Source organism: Dreissena polymorpha, chromosome 5, assembly GCF_020536995.1.
Source record: "Dreissena polymorpha isolate Duluth1 chromosome 5, UMN_Dpol_1.0, whole genome shotgun sequence".
Classification (NCBI taxonomy): domain Eukaryota; kingdom Metazoa; phylum Mollusca; class Bivalvia; order Myida; family Dreissenidae; genus Dreissena; species Dreissena polymorpha.
In genome coordinates, this window is record NC_068359.1 from 106,240,862 (window position 1) to 106,264,450 (window position 23,589).

Here is a 23,589-nt window from a genome sequence, read left to right on the forward strand (position 1 = left end):
TTAACAGACTGGTTGACAGAAACATAGAAAAAAATTCACAACATGAATGTGGGTTTTTTGTATAAAAAAGCAGGCTTTTTCCTGGCCATTTTGGGAAAAAAGGCAATTGCAGGATTGTGAATTTTTCGCGCCAAAAATCAACTGATTTGGGAAAAACTAATATAAAATAACCCTTCACAATCATTCAAATTAGATGAAAAATCATATTATTCACGGTAATGTTCTTTGTTAGATGTCATTTACATATAATTGAGTTAAAATAATCATAACCTCTTCTTTCTTTGTTTATTGGGAATTATTTTTTTCAAATTGGGAATTTCTATTACAATTTAGGTTAGGGAATGGGTCCGTTTAACTGACCCGTAGATACACCAGGAAAAGGCCTGAAAAGGCGATATAAAATAAGTACCTCAAGCAAAGTTTGGCTTTTGTCTCATTCGATTTCACAGCTTGTCCCTGGCATTTCAACCATATTTGCAACTCTGTATCTTTGCATCTTTCTGGTAGAAGTTGCGGTAAAACAGCGCCAGGGACATCCTTGGCATACAGCTACAAAAAAATAAAAAGGCAGGTTTTAAGCATTATTGCTTCTTTAGAAAAAAATCATGTTACTTATACAACATACAAAATTCATCATATTATTTTTTTTAGAAAATGGTTTGAAATAAATATGATCGATACTGAATGTAGTGTAAGTTACATGAAGTGGCAATAATGCTTAAAACCTGACAGCTGAACTTGTATGCATTCATGTTGGGTTTCTGTACCGAGTCAATATTTATTAGAGTGTAGTTATGGTACATGACTATGTCCGGATATATTCATGCCACCAATGTTTATGTATTTGCATAATTATATTAATAATAAACTTAGGAGTATTTATTATAGTGAATTCACATTTTAAACAAAAAAACAAACCTTATGACAATCACAGTCGTGTACTGTTGTACTTTCTTTTCTGTTACAGGATCTGGTTCAGCCATGGTACTTCACTGTTTCTGAACATAGCATTTGGGATGATTCCTGAAAAAAAATACCACATATAATCCAGGGCTTTTTTGCAGCTGATTTTTAAGAAAAACATATATTTTTTCACCACTTCAGTCAAGGAATCCCCAATGGATAGTTTCGGTTTTGAAAGTTTATAAATATAGAAATTTTGGTGTAAAAAACATGAAAGTTAAATGACCCGTTCTCCTGATTGGTTTTCATTCACATTCTTCTACTTTTTAGTTCTATTTAAGAATAAAAAAGCCCCGAAATCATATAATTCCTATGATAAAATCATGATTACAAATATAAACTTTCTGAAAATAACTCGTAATACGCTTTGTTTTCAAAATTTGGCATTTTTATACAATATTGACATATAAGTTCCAATCCAGGTGTAGTGGTATATGTACGAACATGAAATGTGTCTTGACAAAACGGAATGTTTAATGCATTTTTTCTCACTTCATCGTACTTAAAAGTAAATATACAACAAGCGATAGCTTTAATATGCGTCAATATAATAATAAAAATAAAACATGTGTGCAACTTACGCATATATTGTGCTAAAAATGTTGATTTCTTCAGTAAAATTTTATTTTCTCTGGCGAATTTCTATCGCCCGTTGACGTCACATCCGGCTAAGGGACACAACTCTAACACTAGTACAAGGGACAAAATTGTCACAAAACCAGGTTTTCATTGTGAAAAAAACTCTGATTAAGGGAGACAACTCAAACTGAACTTTTGAAATGAACAAACAAAATTAACCCCCTTTGTAAGTTTGTTTCAAAATAAATCTATTTTAAGTTGTGGTGACCTTGACATTGGAGATATTGACGTGATTCTTTCGTGCGACACACCGTCCCATGATGGTGAACAAATGTGCCAAATAATTGTAAAATCTCACAATGAATGACATAGTTATGGCCCAGACAAGCTCATTTATTGCCAATTTTGACCTTTGAACTCAAAGTGTGACCTTGACCTTGGAGATATCGACGTAATTATTTCGCGCGACACACCGTCCAATGATGGTGAACAAATGTGCCAAATGATTTTAAAATATGACAATGAACGACATAGTTATGGCCCGGACAAGCTTGTTCCGCCCGCCCGCCAGCCCGCCAGCCAGCCAGCCCGCCCGCATTCGCCAATCTGATAACCAGTTTTTTCCTTCGGAAAACCTGGTTAAATAGCGAATAACTGAAAGGGTGTATAGAATATTGTATTGAATTTTTTACAGAATTATATGAATCTGGACTGAGATATGAAACACTTAACACAGCTAGAAGTGCTTTGTCTAATTTGTGTGAAAAACAGGATGGTTATTCAGTTGGATGTCATCCTTTAGTGGTTCAATTCCTCACTGGTGTTCATAATTTAAGACCGGCCATTCCGAAATATCAAGAAACTTGGGATGTCTCTAAAGTCCTGTGTTATCTAAAAACACTTACACCAGTAAATAGTTTGTCATTAAAAATGTTATCTTACAATCTTGTTATGCTTATTGTTTTGACTCAAGCAAATCGAAGTCATTCTATTTCATTATTGACATTGGAAAACATTGTTAAAAACAATGACTTTTATGTATTGTACTATAGTGGGTTGTTAAAACAAACAAGGAGAGGAAAAGTGAATCCAATCCTTGGATTGTGTAAATATGTGCCAGACAATGACGTTTGTGTATACAGTACTCTTACTGAATATATTAAACGCACAATTGTACTGCGCAATAGTGAAAATAAATTGTTAATTAGTTACATTCATCCTCATAAGTCTATAGTTTCAACTACTGTGAGTAGGTGGATTAAATGTGTGATGAAAAATTTTGGCATTGAAGTTGAACAATTTAACACTCATAGTTCGCGGGCTGCGGTAACTTCCAAAGCAAAACAGAGTGGACTTTCAATTACTGATATTATGAAAATCGCTGGTTGGTCAACACATATGACATTTGCTAGATTCTATGACAAGCCATTGGAAAAAGATAGCAGTTGCTCCTTGCAAGCAGCTACATTACAGAATTGAGGTTTGTTAAGCGGAATGGTTTGGTATTGCCTCTAATTGTTTCCTGCAAGCAAGGTTTGTCTTTGCGTTGAAATCTCATTTGATTCCGGAAAAAGTATGACGTAATAGAATTTCTACAAACAAACAAGACTTACCTGTAAGTTGATGTTTGGTTGGAATTCTATGTAGTCATATTACTATTGAAGGGATCAAATGCCCACCTCATGTTTGCCTCTCATGGCCCACCCTCTTTGAGGAATAGAATATGTTTGATCCTTCAATAGGACAAATCTTACTTGCATTTACAGCGTTATATACTGACGAATTACGATACGGTCAATGCACATCTCATTTGATCCCTTCAATAGTAATATGACTACATAGAATTCCAACCAAACATCAACTTACAGGTAAGTCTTGTTTGTTTGTAGAAATTATTGATCATTATCGAACATTATTAGCCAACAAACACCATAATTGACCCCTATACACGACTTTATCTAACCTAAATCATCTCTAAACTCTTATAAAAAAACAGCTGACTCGAGTCACAGGTGATTAGCGTGTGGCTATGATATTAATTAGTGAAAACATCATTTTGAATGCTAAATAATCATATTATAACAAAAAATCAACTTTTCTGAAAAAAAAATTTCACTATCAAATATATATAACAAGGTATTCAACTCGAATTCCCCCGAAAACAGGGTGCATTGCTTTGAACAGCCATTACTTCATCAATTTTGCAGCGATTTTCACGATCTTGGTCTTATTCAACGCATAAATGAATTTCCTTTCTGGAAATGTACATGTCTTGCAATATTTTTACAAATACTGGGTCAACTTTTAAGAAATAACACGATACACAACTCGCATGACCCACTTGATATACTGAAATCTTCACGGGGTAAAGGGCATTTCCCTGCAAAGTTCACAGACCTCGATACCATAATTCAATAAAACGTATGAAAAAACATTCTTACCGTGCTTGCCGTTGCATTATGCATCAAAACTAACTGTCCAGCACAGTTTGAAACCTTTGTTTACATACATTTCAACTAACTTACATTTTAAACACATGAGTGATTTCATTGGTCCAATGCGAAGGTGTGTCTTTACAACTGGAGATTTCATTCATGAATACTGTCTGATCGCCTTCAAGTAGGTCAAGGGAATTGTGTATCGTTTTGTTTCTTAAAATTTGACCCAGCATGTGTAGAAATATAACAAGATATATACATTTCCAGAAAGGAAATTCATTTCTGCATTGAATAAGACCGGGTTCGTGAACATCACTGCAAAATTGATCAAGTAATGGCTGTTCAAAGCGATGCACCCTGTTTTCGGGTGATTTCGAGTTGAATACCTCGTTATATTTATATTTGATAGTGATTTTTTTTTCCTCAGAAGAGTTGATTTTTCGTAATAATATGATTATTTATCATTTAAAATGATGTTTTCACTAATTAATATCATAGCCACACGCTAATCACCTGTGACTCGTGGGTGCCTGATTTGATTCAGCGTTATAGACTATTTTTGACCCATGGGGGTAAATACCCCCACTTTTCAAAGCATGGGGGTAAATGGTCAAATTTTGCCTTGCTTGAAGGGTAATTTGCTAAAAGTAAAACAAGAATATAGCCGCAGTACAGACACACTACTTCAGTGCTTTCCACAGGATTATTGTCAGGCGCCCCGGGGCTGATAGGGGTGGTTCGGGAGGGGTGTCCCGTCCCGACGTTGATTTTTTTTAATTTAACATGTCAATTGACATTCTTTGGTGTGTTATAACTCAAAGAAAAACAGCGTCAAAAGACATCATTTGGTGCGCTAGGACTCTTCAAGAAAACCCCCCAGTCATTTATAAACATAAATTGTTTAATTGTTTTAAAACTTTCCCGCATAGATAGTAAAATCCAGACTCGAACGATTTCCCAATACATCAGTTTCAACCCGACTCTATTACTGTATACTTACTACTTTTCAAGTTTCTATTTATTACCCGATAATCACATTTATTCCGTTTTTATAAATCACTTTCTGGTAAATATTTACAATAAAAGCTCTCAATTATTTCTTTAACACAAACCTTGCCATTTTCAAATAAATAGTATCAAATAAATTTTAAGTGACTATTTATAGATTTCATGAAATATTGCCTCTGAACATGCGTCAATCCCCTGATTGTACATGCTTCATAATTTTCGCGCTCTTTTTAATTGAGAAAAAGATTCGACACAAAATAAATTTGCACTGCTAATTTGAAGCAAGAATATTTCATCATTTCGGTAACATTTACATTCGGAAGTGTGTTTCGGATTAAAAACGTGTTAACATCGAGTTATGGGAATGGGTTTCGGATTACAAATTTAATTATTCCCATTTGAGATTTCAACAAATATTAACAGTTGCGTTATGAATTTGTTTAAACACTTTACGAGTCGAATAAATGTTTTGACGGAATTATAAATGAAATTCACGTTTTCCACGAGGATTACTGCCGAATGCCATCATCAGTCTTCTAAGTAACTGGCTAAGATTTCTGTGGTACTTACATGTACGTCACGATTCGTCTGCATAATTTAACTGCAGGTATTGCCTGCCTACTGCTGTCGCTCATACAATGTGTGCGCTCTCATTGGCCAATATTGATTTTCTAATACAGCGACGCTCCGCCTTTAGGGGGGCTTTAGTTGGGTAAAGCGACAAAGGATCGTAAATCGGCTTTCAAAATTTTCGGCGAAGTCGATATCGCTTTGATCTTTAGCTGCTATAACTGTCATAATAACCTGATCGGAAAATTTCAGGCGCCCCGCGGATTCTGATTTAGAAATTCAAGCGCCCCGCTGAGGGACCGTTAAATTGCCTGTGGAAAGCACTGTAAATCTTCTTGTCCATAACCATTGGGCCTAGTGCTACCAAATTTTGTATGTAGTGACATCTAATAGTCCTCTAACAAGTTTGTTCAAATTATGCCCCTGGGGTCAAATTTGACCCCGCCCTGGGGGGTCAAAAAATCAAAAATTTGCTTATATAAGTCCTATTTTGTGCAAACTTTAAAAATCTTTTAGTCCATAACCGTATGGCATAGGGCTACCAAATTTGGTATGTAATGACATCTTATAGTCCTCCACCAAGTTTGTTCAAATTAAGCCCCTGGGATCAAATTTGACCGTTCCCAAGGGGTCACAAAATTGAACATATGCTTATATTGGGCCCATTTTGTGCAAACTATAAAAATCTTCTTGTCCATAACCATTGGGCCTATTTCTATCAAATTTGGTAGGTTGTGACATCTAATAGTTCTCTACTTAGTTTTTTCAAATTGTGCCCCTGGGAACAAATTTGACCTTGCCCCAGGGGTCACAAAAATGAACATATGCTTAAATAAGGCCTATTTTGTGCAAACTTCAAACATCTTCTTGTTCTTAATTATAGAGCCTAGGGCTACTAAATTTGGTATGTTGTGATATCTAATAGTTCCAGGGGTTTTTATCTGATTTTGGGGAAAGGGCCTGGCCTTTTTTGAGGGGAAAAAAATCGCGCGAAACGTCGAATTTTGGGGGAAAAAATTGTGCGAAAAGCTGGATCTTGGGGAAAATAAGCAAAGTCTAAAATAATCAATTTAACATATTTTACTGTTTTTAAAACAAATTCAAGGCAACAGATAATTTAATTATGCAAGATTTTTCTAGTTTCTACAGTGGATCAGGATAACTTATATATTTAAAGGAAAAAAAAAAAAAATTTTTTTTTTTTTTTTTTTTTTTAGGGGAAAATGAAATCTAGGGGAAATTTTACCAGCTGAGAGGAAAAAAAAATCCGAGGGGAAAGGGCCGATTTTCGGCGGGTCCCAAAGAAGGAAAAAAAAACCTGAGTTCTCTACCAAATTTGTTCAAATTATTCCCCAGGGCTCAAATTTGACCCTGTCCAGGGAGGTCACAAAACTGAACATAAGACGTTTACCAGGGGAGATTACTGCGGCCGTGTGGCTGAGACCAACAACAACAACAACATCTTGTAAACATGAGATAAAACCCTGTCATTTAGTGCCATTTTAGATCAGATGGTGACTGCTTACAAAGGAATTGAAGTAAGAACATGTGTTCTGAATGTTTTTCTTATAAACTGAAAAAAGTCGGGATTTATTTAAATATGTCGAAAGTGACCATATATCCGGATAAAAAAAATTCGGATGACATGTTTATTTAATGTCTTTTTTGTAGTGTTTAAACCAGTTTAATAATATCTTATTGATTTTAAAACACAACTTCCATGAACATAATTATTTCCATAAAAGTCAATATATGATTCTGCATTGTAAACTCAAACTTTGTATCCAAGAGAAGGTGTTGGAATTAATGAAGTGCAATGTTCTTAACTGTCTATATGCTGCTTTTTAATAACTAATGATTCATTGTTCCATTTGTGAATTGTGATTCATGAATTGTGGAGATATGATTGTCAATTGCTCAACGATCTATATAAATTTCTGATCATTTTATAATTTTCTTAATATAAGTTATGCATTGATCTTAGAAGTCATATGTATTACTTAATTAAATACATTCATAAATATAAGAAATAATCTTTAGATCATCATAATATTTTCAGGCCTGTTGGTCTAAGGAATGTGTGGGTTGTTAATTATATGTATGCCCATCTTCGAAGAAGAGGGTGTTTATTGTTTTGCACATGTTGGTCCGTCCGTCATCCGTATGTCCGTCCACCAGATGGTTTCTGGATGATAACTCAAGAACGCTTAGGCCTAGGATCATGACACTTCAAAGGTACATTGATCATGACTCGCAGATGACCCCTGCTGATTTTGAAGTCACTAGGTCAAAGGTCAATGTCACGGTGACGCGAAATAGTAAAATGTTTTCCGGATGATAACTCAAGAACACTTATGCCTATGATCATGAAACTTGATAGGTACATTGATCATGACTCGCAGATGAACCCTATTGATTTTCAGGTCACAAGGTCAAAGGTCAAGGTCACGGTGACCGGAAATAGTAAAATGGTTTCTGGATGATAACTCAAGAACGTTTTATGCCTAGGATCATGAAACTTCATAGTTGCATTGATCATGATTCGCAGATGACCCCTATTGATTCTCAGGTGAAAGGTCAAGGTCACTGTGACCCGAAATAGTAAAATGTTTTCTAGATGATAACTCAAGAACGCTTATTCCTAGGATCATGAAACTTCATAGGTACATGGATCATGACTCGCAGATTACCCCTATTGATTTTCAGGTCACTAGGTCAAAGGTCACGGTGACTCAACTTAGAAAAATGGTTTCCGGATTATAACTCAAGAACACTTACGCCTAGGATCATGAGACTTCATAGGTACATTTATCATGACTCGCAGATGACCCCTATTGACTTTCAGGTCACTAGGTCAAACGTCAAGGTCACGGTGACTTCACAAAAAAAAATGGTTTCCGGATGATAACTAAAGAAAGCTTACGCCTAGGATCATGAAACTTCATAGGTACATTAATCATGACTCACAGATGGACCCCTATTGATTTTCAGGTCACTAGGTCAAAGGTCAAGGTCACAGTGCCAAAAAATGTATTCACTCAATGGCTACCACTTCAACTGACAGCCCATATGGGGGGGCATGCATGTTTTACAAACAGCCCTTGTTTGAGAGGATTCTTTACAAAGAAAGATGCTACTATTGTATTTGTTATAAATGTGTGAAAGGCTCTAAGAAGGAACCAGAGATTATTAACCCTTTACCAAACACCAACAGGATTTTACGGGTTTATAGCTGACGACTTTATAAAAAATTATGATAAAATGAGAAATTGCTCAAGATGAGCAATTTCTCCTTTTATCACAATTATTTCTACCCTACCTGATTATTTCCTTAATATTCCATTACAATTTAATTGTCGTCTGCAACCTTTTTCAAATTGGGAAAGTCCAAAATGTGTAGTTTGGTAAAGGGTTAAGGCATTTTGATTCCTACGGGTCTTGTGAATCTGTTTCAAATCAAATGCGTATATTTGATCTTCAGCATCTAAAAATATGTGAAATAGAAAGAACGACAATATCTTTTGGAGAGATAAATGTACCTACGTTATAAGCAATGGGACTGTGCTTCAAAGGAACAATTCACAGGCTTTTTAGTCTGTTTAGTTAACACGGTGGTAACTTTTTCCATATATAAAAATGCTCACCCTTCCAACTTTAAGCGCCCAATGGGACGAGGGATAGACAGAGAAAGTCACATGCTTGAGTACATTTCAACCCATGCGCATTGCGTTTTTTTCGCATAAAAAAACAGTGGAGCGATACAGGGCCATCATGGCCCTCTTGTTTTTAACTGCCTTGGTTTATAGGCTTCCACCACCGTGAGCCACGGAAAACTTTGTCACGGAAAAGACAATCAGCTGTTTATTTTTTTTTTACGCTATACGCAGAGACTTTTACATTATTTGCGTAAGTCCAGATTGGCTTGCTTAAATGTACGCATGGAAATGACAAATTGAGCGTATCTTGATATTTCTAATGAGTATATTACGCTGATACGCATCTTATTTAGAACGCTGTTGATTTATGATTAGAAAAATGCAGACAACTTTTGGATCAGAGCTTGCAAGTGCTTGTGTAAATCAAAAGTGTAGCGAAAACATGATAAACAAGATGCGTTTGTGAAACACAATGTCCCCCTATATGACGTTTGACCTTGGAGGATGACCTTGACCTTGTGAAGGATGACCTTGACCTTTTACCACTCAAAATGTGCAGCTCCATGAGATACACATGCATGCCAAATATCAAGTTGCTATCTTCAAAATTGCAAAAGTATTCATAAAATAAGCGATTTGGGCCACATATATTTGACCTCTGACCTTGAAGGATGACCTTGACCTTTCACCACTCAAAATGTGCAGCTCCATGAGATACACATGCATGCCAAATATCAAGTTGCTATCTTCAATATTGCAAAAATATTCATAAAATGAGCGATTTTGGTCACATATATTTGACCTCTGACCTTGAAGGATGACCTTGACCTTTCACCACTCAAAATGTGCAGCTTCATGAGATACACATGCATGCCAAATATGAAGTTGCTATCTTCAATATTGCAAAAGTTATTGCAAAATGTTAAAGTTGGGCCAAACAGACCAACAGACAGACAGGGCAAAAACAATATGTCCCCCACTACTATAGTGGGGGACATAAAAACAAAAATGTTGGGGAAATATTGATGTGGAAGTTCAGGCACAGCTACAATTATTGGCACGACGTTAACAATACATTCATGGATATGACGGCATGGGAGACAACTCTGCCCGAAGATTGGCACAGCGGTAATATAGACAGCACTTATGCAGAATCTTGAAATAATCTTCCTTACTTATTGGGAAACTGCAAATGCTTTCTGATTTATCCAAGTTTGTTTGAATAGGTTTTCACTGCTTTGTCAATTACCTAATTTGGTGAACGACACCATTTGCAAAAGAATTAGCAAACAAATTACCAAAACCTTTTCAAAGATTGATTTTGATTGAAAGATTGGGAAACAACAGCCAAAGGCATCACTTATTACAAACAAGAGCTGTCAAAAGACAGCATGCTCGACTTTTCGAGTACTTGACAGTATAACGTAAGCCATCATGGGGATATTGTTCAGATTCAATATGGTCAAGGTACATTGTAATATAGTCATATTCTAACTGGAAGAGGACCATAATTTTATTGAAAAATAAGCAGCATACAGTGTTTTTTTTCACTTATAGGGGAATGGTGGCGGGGCCCGTCCAAAGGGGAAAAAACGCGTCGTTTTTTTTGGAAAAGGGGAAAATAAAAAATTCACTCTTTTATATGTAATGATATTTATTATATGAATACACATGTATGTATGAAAGTTATATTCACAGCTGAATGTCTCTGTCCTTTTTCTTAAATATATATCAATGATTTTTTCAACATTAGTTTCAGACAGTTCAGCCTTCATGCACAGTCTCAGTTTTCCTAGCCATTTTGAGTCTTATTGAGATTTTTTAAATCGCTAAAATGGAAAATTTGAGCATTTTTTTATCAATAAAATGGACCATATCGGAATGTTTTTATCAACAAATATTGACACAATATAGATACATCAGGCCATTTCCTGGTCATTTTGGGAAAAAAATGCAATCCATGTGAAAAGTCTACTGATTTGGGAAAAACTAATTTAATATAACTCTTTATAATAATTCAAAATCATATTAAATATAGATATATACTTTGTTAGTTGTTTATGAAATAAATTTGAGATATATTTATCATTAGACAATTCTTTAAAAAAAAAAAAGAATTTTTTTTTAACTTCTGGAGGGGATTTTTTCTACAAAATGGGGGGAAAATATATACTCTTTTTTGAGGGGAATGGGGCCAAATATCTGCCCCGAAATTGCCATTAAAAAAACACTGGCATATAACACATTTGATAAAGCAGGGCTCAACATTAACGGTTCTCCTATTGCGGTCCGGGCAAGTTATTTTATAATCTAGTTGTCCGCCCGTGCAAGTGCAAAAAAGAACAAAGAGCATTTAATTTAGACTTTAATTGTTTAATAATTTTGTTTAATGTTCAAAAATAAAAAAGATTTTGTGGTGTATCATTTTGATCTTTATTAAAAAATGAGGTTTACAGTTAATGTGATATTTCATGTTTGGGCAAGTGGCTTTACGTTCAGGGCAAAAGTAGATTTTCTAAGTACTTGCCCGGCAAGGCAAGTTGATTTTTAGGTTAATGTTGAGCCCAGAGCTACTATTAATCCATTAACAAACTACTTACGTGTGTCTTATGTAATTTAACAAGAGCACCGCATAACGGGTGCCACGCTTGGCTGCAAAAGCTTGTCAGATTTTTTTTAGAGGTCACAGTGACCTTGACCTTTGACCTAGTGACTTAAAAATGGGTGTGGCGTGTAGAACTCATCAAGGTGCATCTACATATGAAGTTTCAAAGTTGTAGGTGGAAGGACTTTGATTTAAGAGCCAATTTTAAAAACCTTAACAAACCTTGACACGGACGGCGGACACGACGAGCTGGCTATGACAATACCTCGGGTTTTGTCCGAAAACAGCCGAGCTAAAAATCAAAGCATCACCCGGAATAAACATGACCTACTTTTAAATGAAAACCCGAAATTATAGGTTGGCGTTAAGGAAAAAAAATTAGAAGCCAAATTTCAGCGACCAACATTATTTATAACTTTATTTGCTCAATGAACAACATAACCATTTATCATGAATTTATAAGTAATGAGGTATCAACAAGCCACATTTAAAATAATTATTTGTCACCTGAAATCAAATACTTTCATGTTTTTTTATATTTCATTTATATTTATGTTCATGCATTGGCACAAATGGTATACAATGTTAGAACTTTCAGACGTCCCGGTCTTCAATTGGGTGGCTCTTGCGATAGGTAACTCCTATCCGCTCCCCCCCACTTCTCCTTATAATTTATTGCCATAGTCTGGTGCTTCTTGATTCTTTAAAAATATATTTACTGCAATGTATTCATGAATTGACATATTTTCCTATAGTTATACTTTCAATAGATTATTTATTCAAACGTACCGGTAATTTCGTAAGTTTAAAATACTGCATGTACTGAGTTGCTAGGCTATATTTAGTTACAGTTAATCGTCTGTTGGAAAAAAGCATGCTTTCCATGCGTGGAACTTGACATTGCCAACGACAGAAATAATTTTGCGCTCTTTCTTAAAACACAGGTTTTACATGGCATATTGTATAGTGAATGGTTATAATCACGTGGCTGATAACTGTGTAAATCAGTTCTATAAATAGACACAGAAAAGAACTGTTTTATTTAGTACTACTAAATAAATAGAATCGATGAAATATACATGTACATGCACTGGAATTAAATTGGTACTGCATCAAATTCTTCTGCCTAAAGCCCAAATGGGGAGAATTGGTAACATCTTTGGGAGAAATGGTACATTTGCGTCATATATATCTTAATTTTACGTATATTTTGTGGCAACTTAAAGGATACATGTAAGTGCAGTCTCCGCCAAACATGGTTGGACCCACGGACATGTCCTGTAAAATTTTGTAAGGTCCGGCCTGTCGGTCTAATTTACAGGACCAATTGTCCGGTAAAAAAAAGAACGAAATTGTTGATTATTTATGTTTTTACGGCTCTGAAAGTTTTCCGTGTTATAAAAATAGCGATCGCGTCTTTCTGTTCCAACGCTCTACTCTACGGAATTTTGCGATGCACCTGATTGGTCCATTTTTTTGCGTCGTTACCATATGACGAATGCTCGTCATGACGGTCTAAATCCATGACGGCCTAGTCGCTGATTAAGATTATTATAAATCTGATTATTAAATGATACAAATATCAATTTGTATGGACGTAATTGATATAGTTATTAATACTTGTGATCATCTTCATTCGCAATGTCATGATCTTGACTGTCAATGTCCCTGCGCGAAAAAGGCTGGTGATCAATTATCTAGGCCGTCGTCGGTTTAGGCCGTATTGACCAGATTCCTCTCTGACATGCGCACTGAGACTTAGCAACAAGAATCAACAAACGCTACCGCCGAGTTTGAAAACTGTTTGAAAAATGTTTCTACGATATTACGAGGGAGCGACTCCCGGTGGAAAACGACCGGCACCACCTGAAAATGAAATGCTCCTTAAATCTTTTTGTACATAGTGCAATTATAATGATAAATGTGTTCAATAGTTTTCAGAACATGTTTCATCAAACTAAACAAGTACCATGTATGGCCGCTTTTCGTGTTATTTTATTAATATATTTATGTAGTTGGTAGGTCCTGTAAAAAAAGAGGAGGTCCTGTATTTTTTCCCAGTTTACAGGACCTACTGTCCTGTAAAAATTTGACTAGTTTGGCGGAGACTGTAAGTGGTTCCTGTTCGGCGCTCAATCAACTCTTCACTTGTTTTATACAATAAGTTTTATACAATAAGACATGTTAAGTGTATAAAACCTACATTTGTTCTTATTTCTCTTTGATTGTTGATAATGATGATACTTTAATTTTATTTTTCCTGAACAGGTGTATCAAATAAACTTCAATTGTAACAAACCAGTAATGTTCAGAATCTTTTTACTTCCTTGTTAATTTTAAGCAATTTAGGCCACGACTTTTATATTTCTTGGTTTACAAAACCGCCGACCCTAATTTTTGGAAAATGGGAAAAAAAATAAAATCGGAAAATCGTCTTTTTTTTAAATATTTTATTCCCGACCGCACTTCAAAATGAGCGAAATGAGAAAAAACGATCCGGTTTGAGTACGGTTGCGAATAAAATCAAGTAAGTACAATCAACGATTGGTTCACATATATTGCAGAGATCGGGATATTTTTCAATGTGACACATTATGTACCAGTCCTTTTATGGGCACTTCTCAAAATTTATTTCGGGTAAAAATTACAGACAATAAGAAAATCAGCGTAAGTCAAATGTCGACCCCATCAAAATTTATTTCCGTGTCTGTGACGCAACTATATTGTTTAACATGTTAATTATATTAAACAAACCCGATAGTATTTGATAATAAGTATAAATAATCCAATAAAACACTGCCATTATTTACGATATATGTGTTTAGGAATTTTGTAAACACGTCCGCCATAGTTTATAGGAACTGTACAGAAAGTTTGGAAATCGGAACAAATCGGTATATCTCGGAAAATCATTGATAAATGTATTTGTCGTTTCAATGCTTAGGGCCGAGTAATTTCGGCAAATCGGAACTCAACTTGTGTAAAACACTAGCTCAATTAACCGTTAAACTCCGCCTCCGTTCTCTGCAAAAGATTCGAAGGCGGAGCTATGCACGTGCTTTTATTAAATTGGAGGATTGCAATTGAGAAACAAACACACGATTGGTTCGGCATGTTGATTGCTAGACAAAGGAAGCCAATTTTTTCGGCGCGAAATTTGTCGCTTTATTGCTTCCGACAGAAAGCGGCTTTCCTTTGATGACGTCAAACTGTCAATTCACACAGACTGCACATTTTCGGAAGACTTTAACTGACTCCTTGTTTACAATTCCAGTAAAACAAAACACTTGCTAACATTAAACTTTGGATTAAATTATCAAAATAAAGCAAAAGCGAAGTTGACAAATATGATTAAATTAATTCGCGTCAGTTCAAATAAGACGTTTTGCGTTGTAAATCAACGAGTTTTCATGACAACAACAACTTTGACAAACATTACCGCGACGACGCATGGATCGATCTACCTCGATTTTTTTTCATGTACCATCTCATAAGTCGAGTAAGAGCAAACACATACCGGGTAATTTGTGTATGAGTAGTTTATCTTATATAAGATTTATGCAACGGGCATCGCATTGCGTAATGGTGCGCATCCAATTATGGAAATGAAGCGCAGTTTTTCGTTTTAATGGGAGAAGAACGCATGTCATGTAATGGAGTGTTTAAAATTGCCTGATGTTACATAAGGTGCTGTTAGGACTCATTTCATTTGAAGATATAGATGTGTTTCATTGCATAATTTGATTTTTTGTCTCTGTGTTAAGGTTATAAAAGATATGTTGTCTTTGTTCTGATGTTATTAGCATTAACTTTTTTTTCCAATGATGTTTTTTTTTTTTTTTTTTTTTTCGACCGCCCGATGGACCATTTTCAAAATAATTTTTGTAAACCAATAAAAAAAAAAGTCGTGGCCTTAACATAAAATCAAATTCATATTTTGTTACAAATATTTGTTTTAAATTACTAATTCATTTTAAATCTCATTTTACAGCATAGATTCCAAATCTGACCTGTAAATGAGCCCCATATTTATTGCCAGTGCTAGGTCAGGGTCTTCCCCAGGCCATTTAAGCGCCCCTTGCCGGGGCGCTTGAATTTCGAAATCAGAGTACCCGGGGCGCTTGAAATTTTCCGATCAGTGTATTTTTCAGTAAAAGAAAGTGGAGATTGTCCAAAAAAATCAAGGTTTCTCTATCAGTGTATCAATATTCCCTGTTTTAAAAGAGCACTCGGTAACTACTTTCACAAGTAATCGCCATAAACACCACATGGGGTAATGGATAATCCACTGATAAGAGAATAGCATGACGCGCGTATCGATTATTCTAGCCACATTACACGGTCATTTAAATGCTGACAAGGATGTATCTGGTAACTTTCCAGTCGTCAAATTGTGAAGTTCATCGTCCAATCGGTTACGCGAATGCTTATGAGGGCGGGGTTAACTATCGACCATTATTTTTGATTGACGTCGGTCATGAAGTAAGAGTTTATCCCAGCTTGATTAGCAAGTAGTTGTACCATTTGAGTAATATAAAACCGGTAATTAGTACAGTACAGAACATTAAAGACGGTTTCGGGCATCATCATCACACCTTTTTACTGTAAACAAGTGTTACCTGTGACTCATAATTAATACGAGAAATTAATTGCAAGTGGTAAACAATTAATTATTATGCGGTTACAATTATGTGATAACAGTTTATTTAATTCCAGTACATGTATATTTCAACATGTCCATTTATAGAACTGATTCACCTCGTTTTTCTGACATTTATTCGACACGTAATGCGCTTTAACACATTTTCGTTGAATTAATTACGCACACTTGTAAATGTTTCGTCCGATAATCGATAGTTGAGAAGACTGATGATGGCAACCGGCCGTGATCCTCGTGGACAACGTGAATTTCATGCATAATTCCGTCAAAACATTTATTTGACTCGTAAAGTGTGTAAACAAATTATCATTGAATTTATAACGCAACGGTTAATATTTGTTGAAATCTCAAATGGGAATAATTAAATTTGTAATCCGAAACCCATTACCGTAAGTCGATGTTAACCCGTTTTTAATCCGAAACACATTTCCGAATGTAAATGTTACCGCAACGTTAAATATTTTTGCTTCAAATTAGCAGTGCAAATTTATTTTGTGTCGAATCTTTTTCTCAATTAAAAAGAGCGCGAAAATAATGCAGCATGTACAACGTCGCGTCTATTGCATACAAATGGCGTGTATTGAGCGTTGTAACAATCACACAACAGGTCAGGGGATTGACGCATATTCAGAGGCAATATTTCATCAAATCTATAAATAGTCACTTAAAAAATGGCAAGGTTTGTGTTAAAGAAATAACTGAAAGCTTTTATCGTAAATATTTACCAGAAAGAGATTGATAAAAACGGAATAAACGGGATTATCGGGTAATAAATAGAAACTTGAAAAATAGTAAGTATACAGTAATAGAGTCGGGTTGAAACGGATGTATTGGGGAATCGTTCGAGTCGGGATTTTACTATCTGTGCGGAAAAGTTTTAAAACAATTAAACAATATAAAAAATATATTTTTAAATGACTGGGGGATTTTTTTGAAGAGTCATAGCGCACCAAATGACGTCTTTTGACGCTGTTTTTCTTTGAGTTATAACGCACCACAGAACGTGAATTGACACGTTAAATTTAAAAAAAATCAACGTCGGGAGGGGACACACCTCCTGAACCCACCCCCGGGGCGCCTGAACAAATTCCTGGGGAAGGCACTGTAGGTTACATGTACCTCTTCCAATTTGATCATTTGGGCTATTTAACTTTGCTTATTTAAGCACAGTTATTTGTAGCCAGCACAAGGCAATTAATCAAGGCATCATCTATGAACAATTTTAAGAAGTCTAAAAGCTCCAGACTGTTCTTTTGAATGTTCAACTTTGCATGACTTGTAAATGGGGCAACTTATGGCTGAGAATCCTCCTGTGTCCAATTCCCCACATCAAATTGATTTTAATCGGTCAATGTCTGGCACAATTAAATCATTAAAAGGGGGAGATGTTATTTCGCCTTCATGAAATTAATGTGCGAAATTAATATTCCCTGGGCGAACAAATCGCCTACTTCGCCCACTCGCAAAACCCCTGAATTGTTTACGGGTTTTGTTTTTCACAACTTACTCGCCGTAAGTAATTAATTGCTTACCATTCGCAATTATCTTTTCATATGTAACAAACCGTCTTTAATGTCCTGTTCTATTTCCTGTTTTATATTCCGTTAATGGTAAAACTGTTAACTCTTACTTCATTTCCGACGTCAATCAAAAATAATGTTCGCCAGTTAACTCCGCCCATATACGCATTCTCGTAACATATTGGATGATGAACATCACAATTTGGCGCCTGGAAAGTTACCTGGTAATTTCCCGTGATGCATCTTACATGGCTGTGTTTAGTGACTTGATTATTTAAAACACATGTCATGGTATCTGTTACCCCATGTGGCGTTTATGGCGATTACCCGTAAAAGTAGGTACCGAGTAGGTACCAGGGTCTTCCCCAGGCCATTTAAGCACCCCTTGCCGGGGCGCTTGAATTTCGAAGTCAGAGTCCCCGGGGCGCTTGAAATTTTCCGATCAGTGTATTCTTCAGTAAAAGAAAGTGGAGATTGTCAAAAAAAAATCAAGGTTTCCCTATCAGTGTATCAATATTCCCTGTTTTAAAAGAGCACTCGGTACCTACTTTCACAAGTAATCGCCATAAACAACACACGGGGTAATGGATAATCCACTGATAAGAGAATAGCATGACGCGCGTATCGATTATTCTAGCCACATTACACGGTCATTTAAATGCTGACAAGGATGTATCTGGTAACTTTCCAGTCGTCAAACTGTGAAGTTCATCGTCCAATCGGTTACGCGAATGCTTATGAGGGCGGGGTTAACTATCGACCATTATTTTTGATTGACGTCGTGCATGAAGTAAGAGTTTATCGCATCTTGATCAGCAAGAAGTTGTACCATTTGAGTAATATAAAACCGCTAATTAGTACAGTACAGAACATTAAAGACGGTTTCGGGCATCATCATCACACCTTTTTACTGTAAACAAGTGTTACCTATGACTCAGTATTAATACGAGAAATTAATTGCAAGTGGTAAACAATTAATTATTATAGCGAGTAAGTTGTGCAAATGACTCCCAGTTACAATTATGTGATAACAATTAATTTAATTCCAGTACATGTATATTTCAACATGTCCATTTATAGAACTGATTCACCTCGTTTTTCTGACATTTATTCGACACGTTATGCGCTTTAACAAATTTCGTTGAATTAATTACGCACACTTGTAAATGTTTCGTCCGATAATCGATAGTTAGAAGACTGATCATGGCAACCGGCCGTGATCCTCGTGGACAACGTGAATTTCATGCATAATTCCGTCAAAACATTTATTCGACTCGTAAAGTGTGTAAACAAATTATCGTTGAATTTATAACGCAACGGTTAATATTTGTTGAAATCTCAAATGGGAATAATTAAATTTGTAATCCGAAACCCATTACCGTAAGTCGATGTTAACGCGTTTTTAATCCGAAACACACTTCCGAATGTAAATGTTACCGCAACGTTAAATATTTTTGCTTCAAATTAGCAGTGCAAATTTATTTTGTGTCGAATCTTTTTCTCAATTAAAAAGAGCGCGAAAATTATGCAGCATGTACAACGTCGCGTCCATTGCATACAAATGGCGTGTATTGAGCGTTTTAACAAGCACACAACAGGTCAGGGGATTGACGCATATTCAGAGGCAATATTTCATCAAATCTATAAATAGTCACTTAAAAAATGGCAAGGTTTGTGTTAAAGAAATAACTGAAAGCTTTTATCGTAAATATTTACCAGAAAGAGATTAATAAAAACGGAATAAACGGGATTATCGGGTAATAAATAGAAACTTGAAAAATAGTAAGTATACAGTAATTGAGTCGGGTTGAAACGGATGTATTGGGGAATCGTTCGAGTCGGGATTTTACTATCTGTGCGGAAAAGTTTTAAAACAATTAAACAATATAAAAATAAAAATATTTTTAAATGACTGGGGGATTTTTTGAAGAGTCATAGCGCACCAAATGACGTCTTTTGACGCTGTTTTTTTTTAGTTATAACGCACCACAGAACGTGAATTGACAAGTTAAATTAAAAAAAAATCAACGTAGGGAGGGGACACCCCTCCCGAACCCACCCCCGGGGCGCCTGAACAAATTCCTGGGGAAGGCACTGGGTACAAAGTTCTCTTTAAAAAGGGAATAATGATACACTTATGGAGAAACAAAGACTTTTATGACAATCTCCATTTCCGCTAAAATTTTAAACTTTAATTGCCAGCTGAAAGATTCAATCGCCAAAAGCGATTTTGGCGATCGGAAACGCTAACATAGAAAACATGCGAAACTTCATTGTAATAGTCATTAATAAACAGCAAATAAATTAAAACTTCTAAACATGAAAAACATGTACTGTCCAACACTTCTTGGGGGTTTTCGACAAAGGCACGATACAATGAGGAGGGCCCATACTATGATAATGACAGTGTTCCAGCTAGGCCTAAATCGAAGGGCGCCGCGCCCTGCCCTCCCGAACCTCCGCCCTGACCCCCCCCCCCCCCCCCCCCCCGAACCTCCGCCCTGCCCCCCCCCCCCCCCAAAAAAAAAAAAAAAATATTTTTTTTTTACATATGATAATTCATAAATCTCTTATTACATTGTAATTGGTTTAATCCTCATTGAAGACATTATATTTGAATGGTTTAATAATAATGGGAATAATACAATTATTTATAACATATAAATTAACATGCAATAGAAGCATTCCAGAAACACCCCGCGCGCTCGAACGTGCCCTTTTCACAAAATACTGCGCGTCGAAAGTGCCCTTTTGACAAAATACTGCGCGTCGAAAGTGCCCTTTTGACAAAAAAGCCCCCCTGCCCTTTTCAAATCCTAGCTGGAGCACTGTAATAAGGGATACTATATAAAAAATGCAAAATTAAGTTACAATTCGACTGAAAGAGCGCTTTCGGCCTTGCCTATTTTTTAATCAGTGGCTCAAGCTTGTATGGCTTAACTTTGTTTCTTTCTTAAATTCTTTCTTGTTTAAACTAGAGCTCTTCAGTTTCGATGATTGAATCTATTTAAAGCATTTAATGGCAACTTCAAGTGCAACACATGACAAATCTTAGCTAAAGAAACTTCAGCGTACAGTTTATATAGTATTGACAGACCTGTACACTGTAGCTAACCCCGTATTGAAAGTCAACCAGAGTCATAACATATTTGTCACGCTATAAATCAAAGAAAGCTCATATTCTTGGATGCATTGCTACATTTATTGGTGAATGAATATAAATTACTGCATCGGGGATTATTTTAAGGTTCAAATGTTTCAAATGCATCTTACAATTTATGAAAATAACTCTCATCAGTCTGAAATTCACAATTTTGACGCCATTGTCGCTTTGTCACGTGACGAGTTTTTATTTGGATACTTTCGGATCGACCTTGACATATTTTGCTGAAATTGTAAACATTACTTTCGTTTTCTGAAATCTATTATTTGTGATAAACAACTTATGTCTGGTGGATTATAAGACTGATTTCAGTGTGAATCAGGTTGTTTTAAATAATATTTACTTTGAGTTTGTATTTACACTACAATTTGTTTACAAAACAAGCCAGAATAATCTAAAATACCGGGAAATGTCATTTTGAATTTGAAAACACTTGAGCACATGGTATGTTACTAAAAATAGAAATAACGTCATATGACCGTGAAATCTCGGGAGATTCGCATTTCAAGTAAGTCTGTCAAATCGCTGTTTTTCTCGATATGTAAAAGCAGAATAGATAAATTTTAAATGTTTAAGATAGTATTTTGTGAAAGAATATATCATTATCAGTTAAATGTGAAAAATGTCAATCTTTCCGATCAAGTGGTTGATTTGGGCCAATAACTGCATTTAAAAGCTGTTTTGGACCGGTATTTGTTAACTGTCAACTTTTCGGGAATTTCTGGTTGACTTTCCTAATGGGGTTGGTCCATAACTATAAAGTCGCGCCAGTCAAAAATCATAAAAAGCGACATTTAAAGTTATGGTAGCCAGAACTAGACAAATCTGTTCACAAGTCCATTTAAGCTTTGAACATTTGGCCTCGTTATATTGCACAAAATGTATCTTTTATAAATATCTGCCACCAAATTTTTATTTAAAGTTCTCGGGGAGTCTATGAACATGTTTTAAACACTTCTTATCATAAGGTAACATAACCTACCTTGCGCAAGGCTTTGCGTATCCCACTGCGATCACTAATGAAACAGGAAATGCACACAACCAGTCTACTGCGAGATGTCAGACAGTACGGTCATAATACCAACATGTTTCAGTTCGGTATGGATGTACTCGGTCTATTTCACTCCATACTCCTATAACTAGGAGGTCGATATACTATACCGTTCCACGATCATAAAATATATATTTGATTCTAACACCATCAAATTAGTGTTTAAATGCATACTTGAAAATAGAATATGGTAGACAAAGGGTTCAGGTATGTCACAAGTTCATATTAAACTGCCAAGAAATAAAATCACATCAAACCGATTTGTCCGTCTATAAAAGATATTTAACTATCAATTTAGAAGTTCTACACTGCATGAGTTGTAATAAGCAAGAAACCAGGCGTTATAAATGCAAAACGTGTCGATTATCACAGAAATGATTTATAAAGAGCGGATTCAAAGTGTTTAATAAAGATTAAGCAAAAATAATGCGATGAACTCATGTCTTAAAAAGCATTGGCGACACATTTTTTGCACTAGGTTAATATCGTTACATTAGATTGTCTGTCTTACGTGACGATCTAAACGTGCTAAAACTTACGACACCATTCTTATATAAGTGATGCTAAATTTTGTTCCAAAAAGCAATATTATTTATAAGGTACATTTTCCCAACACAAACGCAACGTAAAAGATACGGATAGACCAATCATAACGATTTTGAAAACAAATGCTATTTCTGGTTATATCGATTCGCATTAAAAGAACACTTAGGTTTATTGCACAATTTATACTGCGAGTACTGCGTATCGGTGGGTACGACGTATCGATGTAATAAAAAAACATGCCGAATATCTGCCCCAAAACTTCTTAGTTCCGGTGCCGAATGTTAACAAGTTTTTTCCCCACTTTATTATACACAAAAAAACGTTAAAAGGTCTGTCTACGGGTTAGTATGTTCTCGTTTATAACAAAATGCGATGTCAGTGTCAAAATCGTGCACAGTTGCATACGATTTGAAAAGGATTGAAAAAGTATTTCACGTTTTTCGATTCTATTTTTCCGAATAGAAAAATGACGTCACATGGTGATGCTCGTGTTAAAGGGTGCTGTATTTTTACATATTTGGGTATGCTACCACGATTACTATTATTTGCTTAAACTTCATAGATCTACCAGTGAATTGAAATAAAATGTTTCTTTTTTTTCTCGTCTATTTTTCCTTGGATTTTCCAATTAATGTTGTTTTTTCAGTTGCCCACTATCGTCAAATTTGATCTGAAGAGAAATCGATGTGCAATTGTAAAAACTATATTGACACTAGAGGACTAGAAAGTTCAAAGTTATTGCTAACTTGGTGTTGTTTTTGAAATATGTAATAATGTTTAGTTTATTTTGTTATGTTTTTATAAAATGCACATATTCTATATATATATTA

The 23,589-nt window shown here is 35.5% G+C and overlaps 1 protein-coding gene across 1 annotated transcript in view; it reads right to left on the reverse strand.

Moving 5' to 3' along the window:
- The window catches only part of LOC127880651 (OTU domain-containing protein 3-like), a 46,483-nt gene extending 24,263 nt beyond the window's left edge, over window positions 1-22,220 (reverse strand). Inside the window, exon 1 of the mRNA XM_052427971.1 lies at window positions 22,145-22,220. The gene's annotated coding sequence lies outside the window, so the exon portion shown is untranslated. The remainder of the gene's footprint in view (window positions 1-22,144) is intronic.
- Window positions 22,221-23,589: the final 1,369 nt, after the last annotated feature.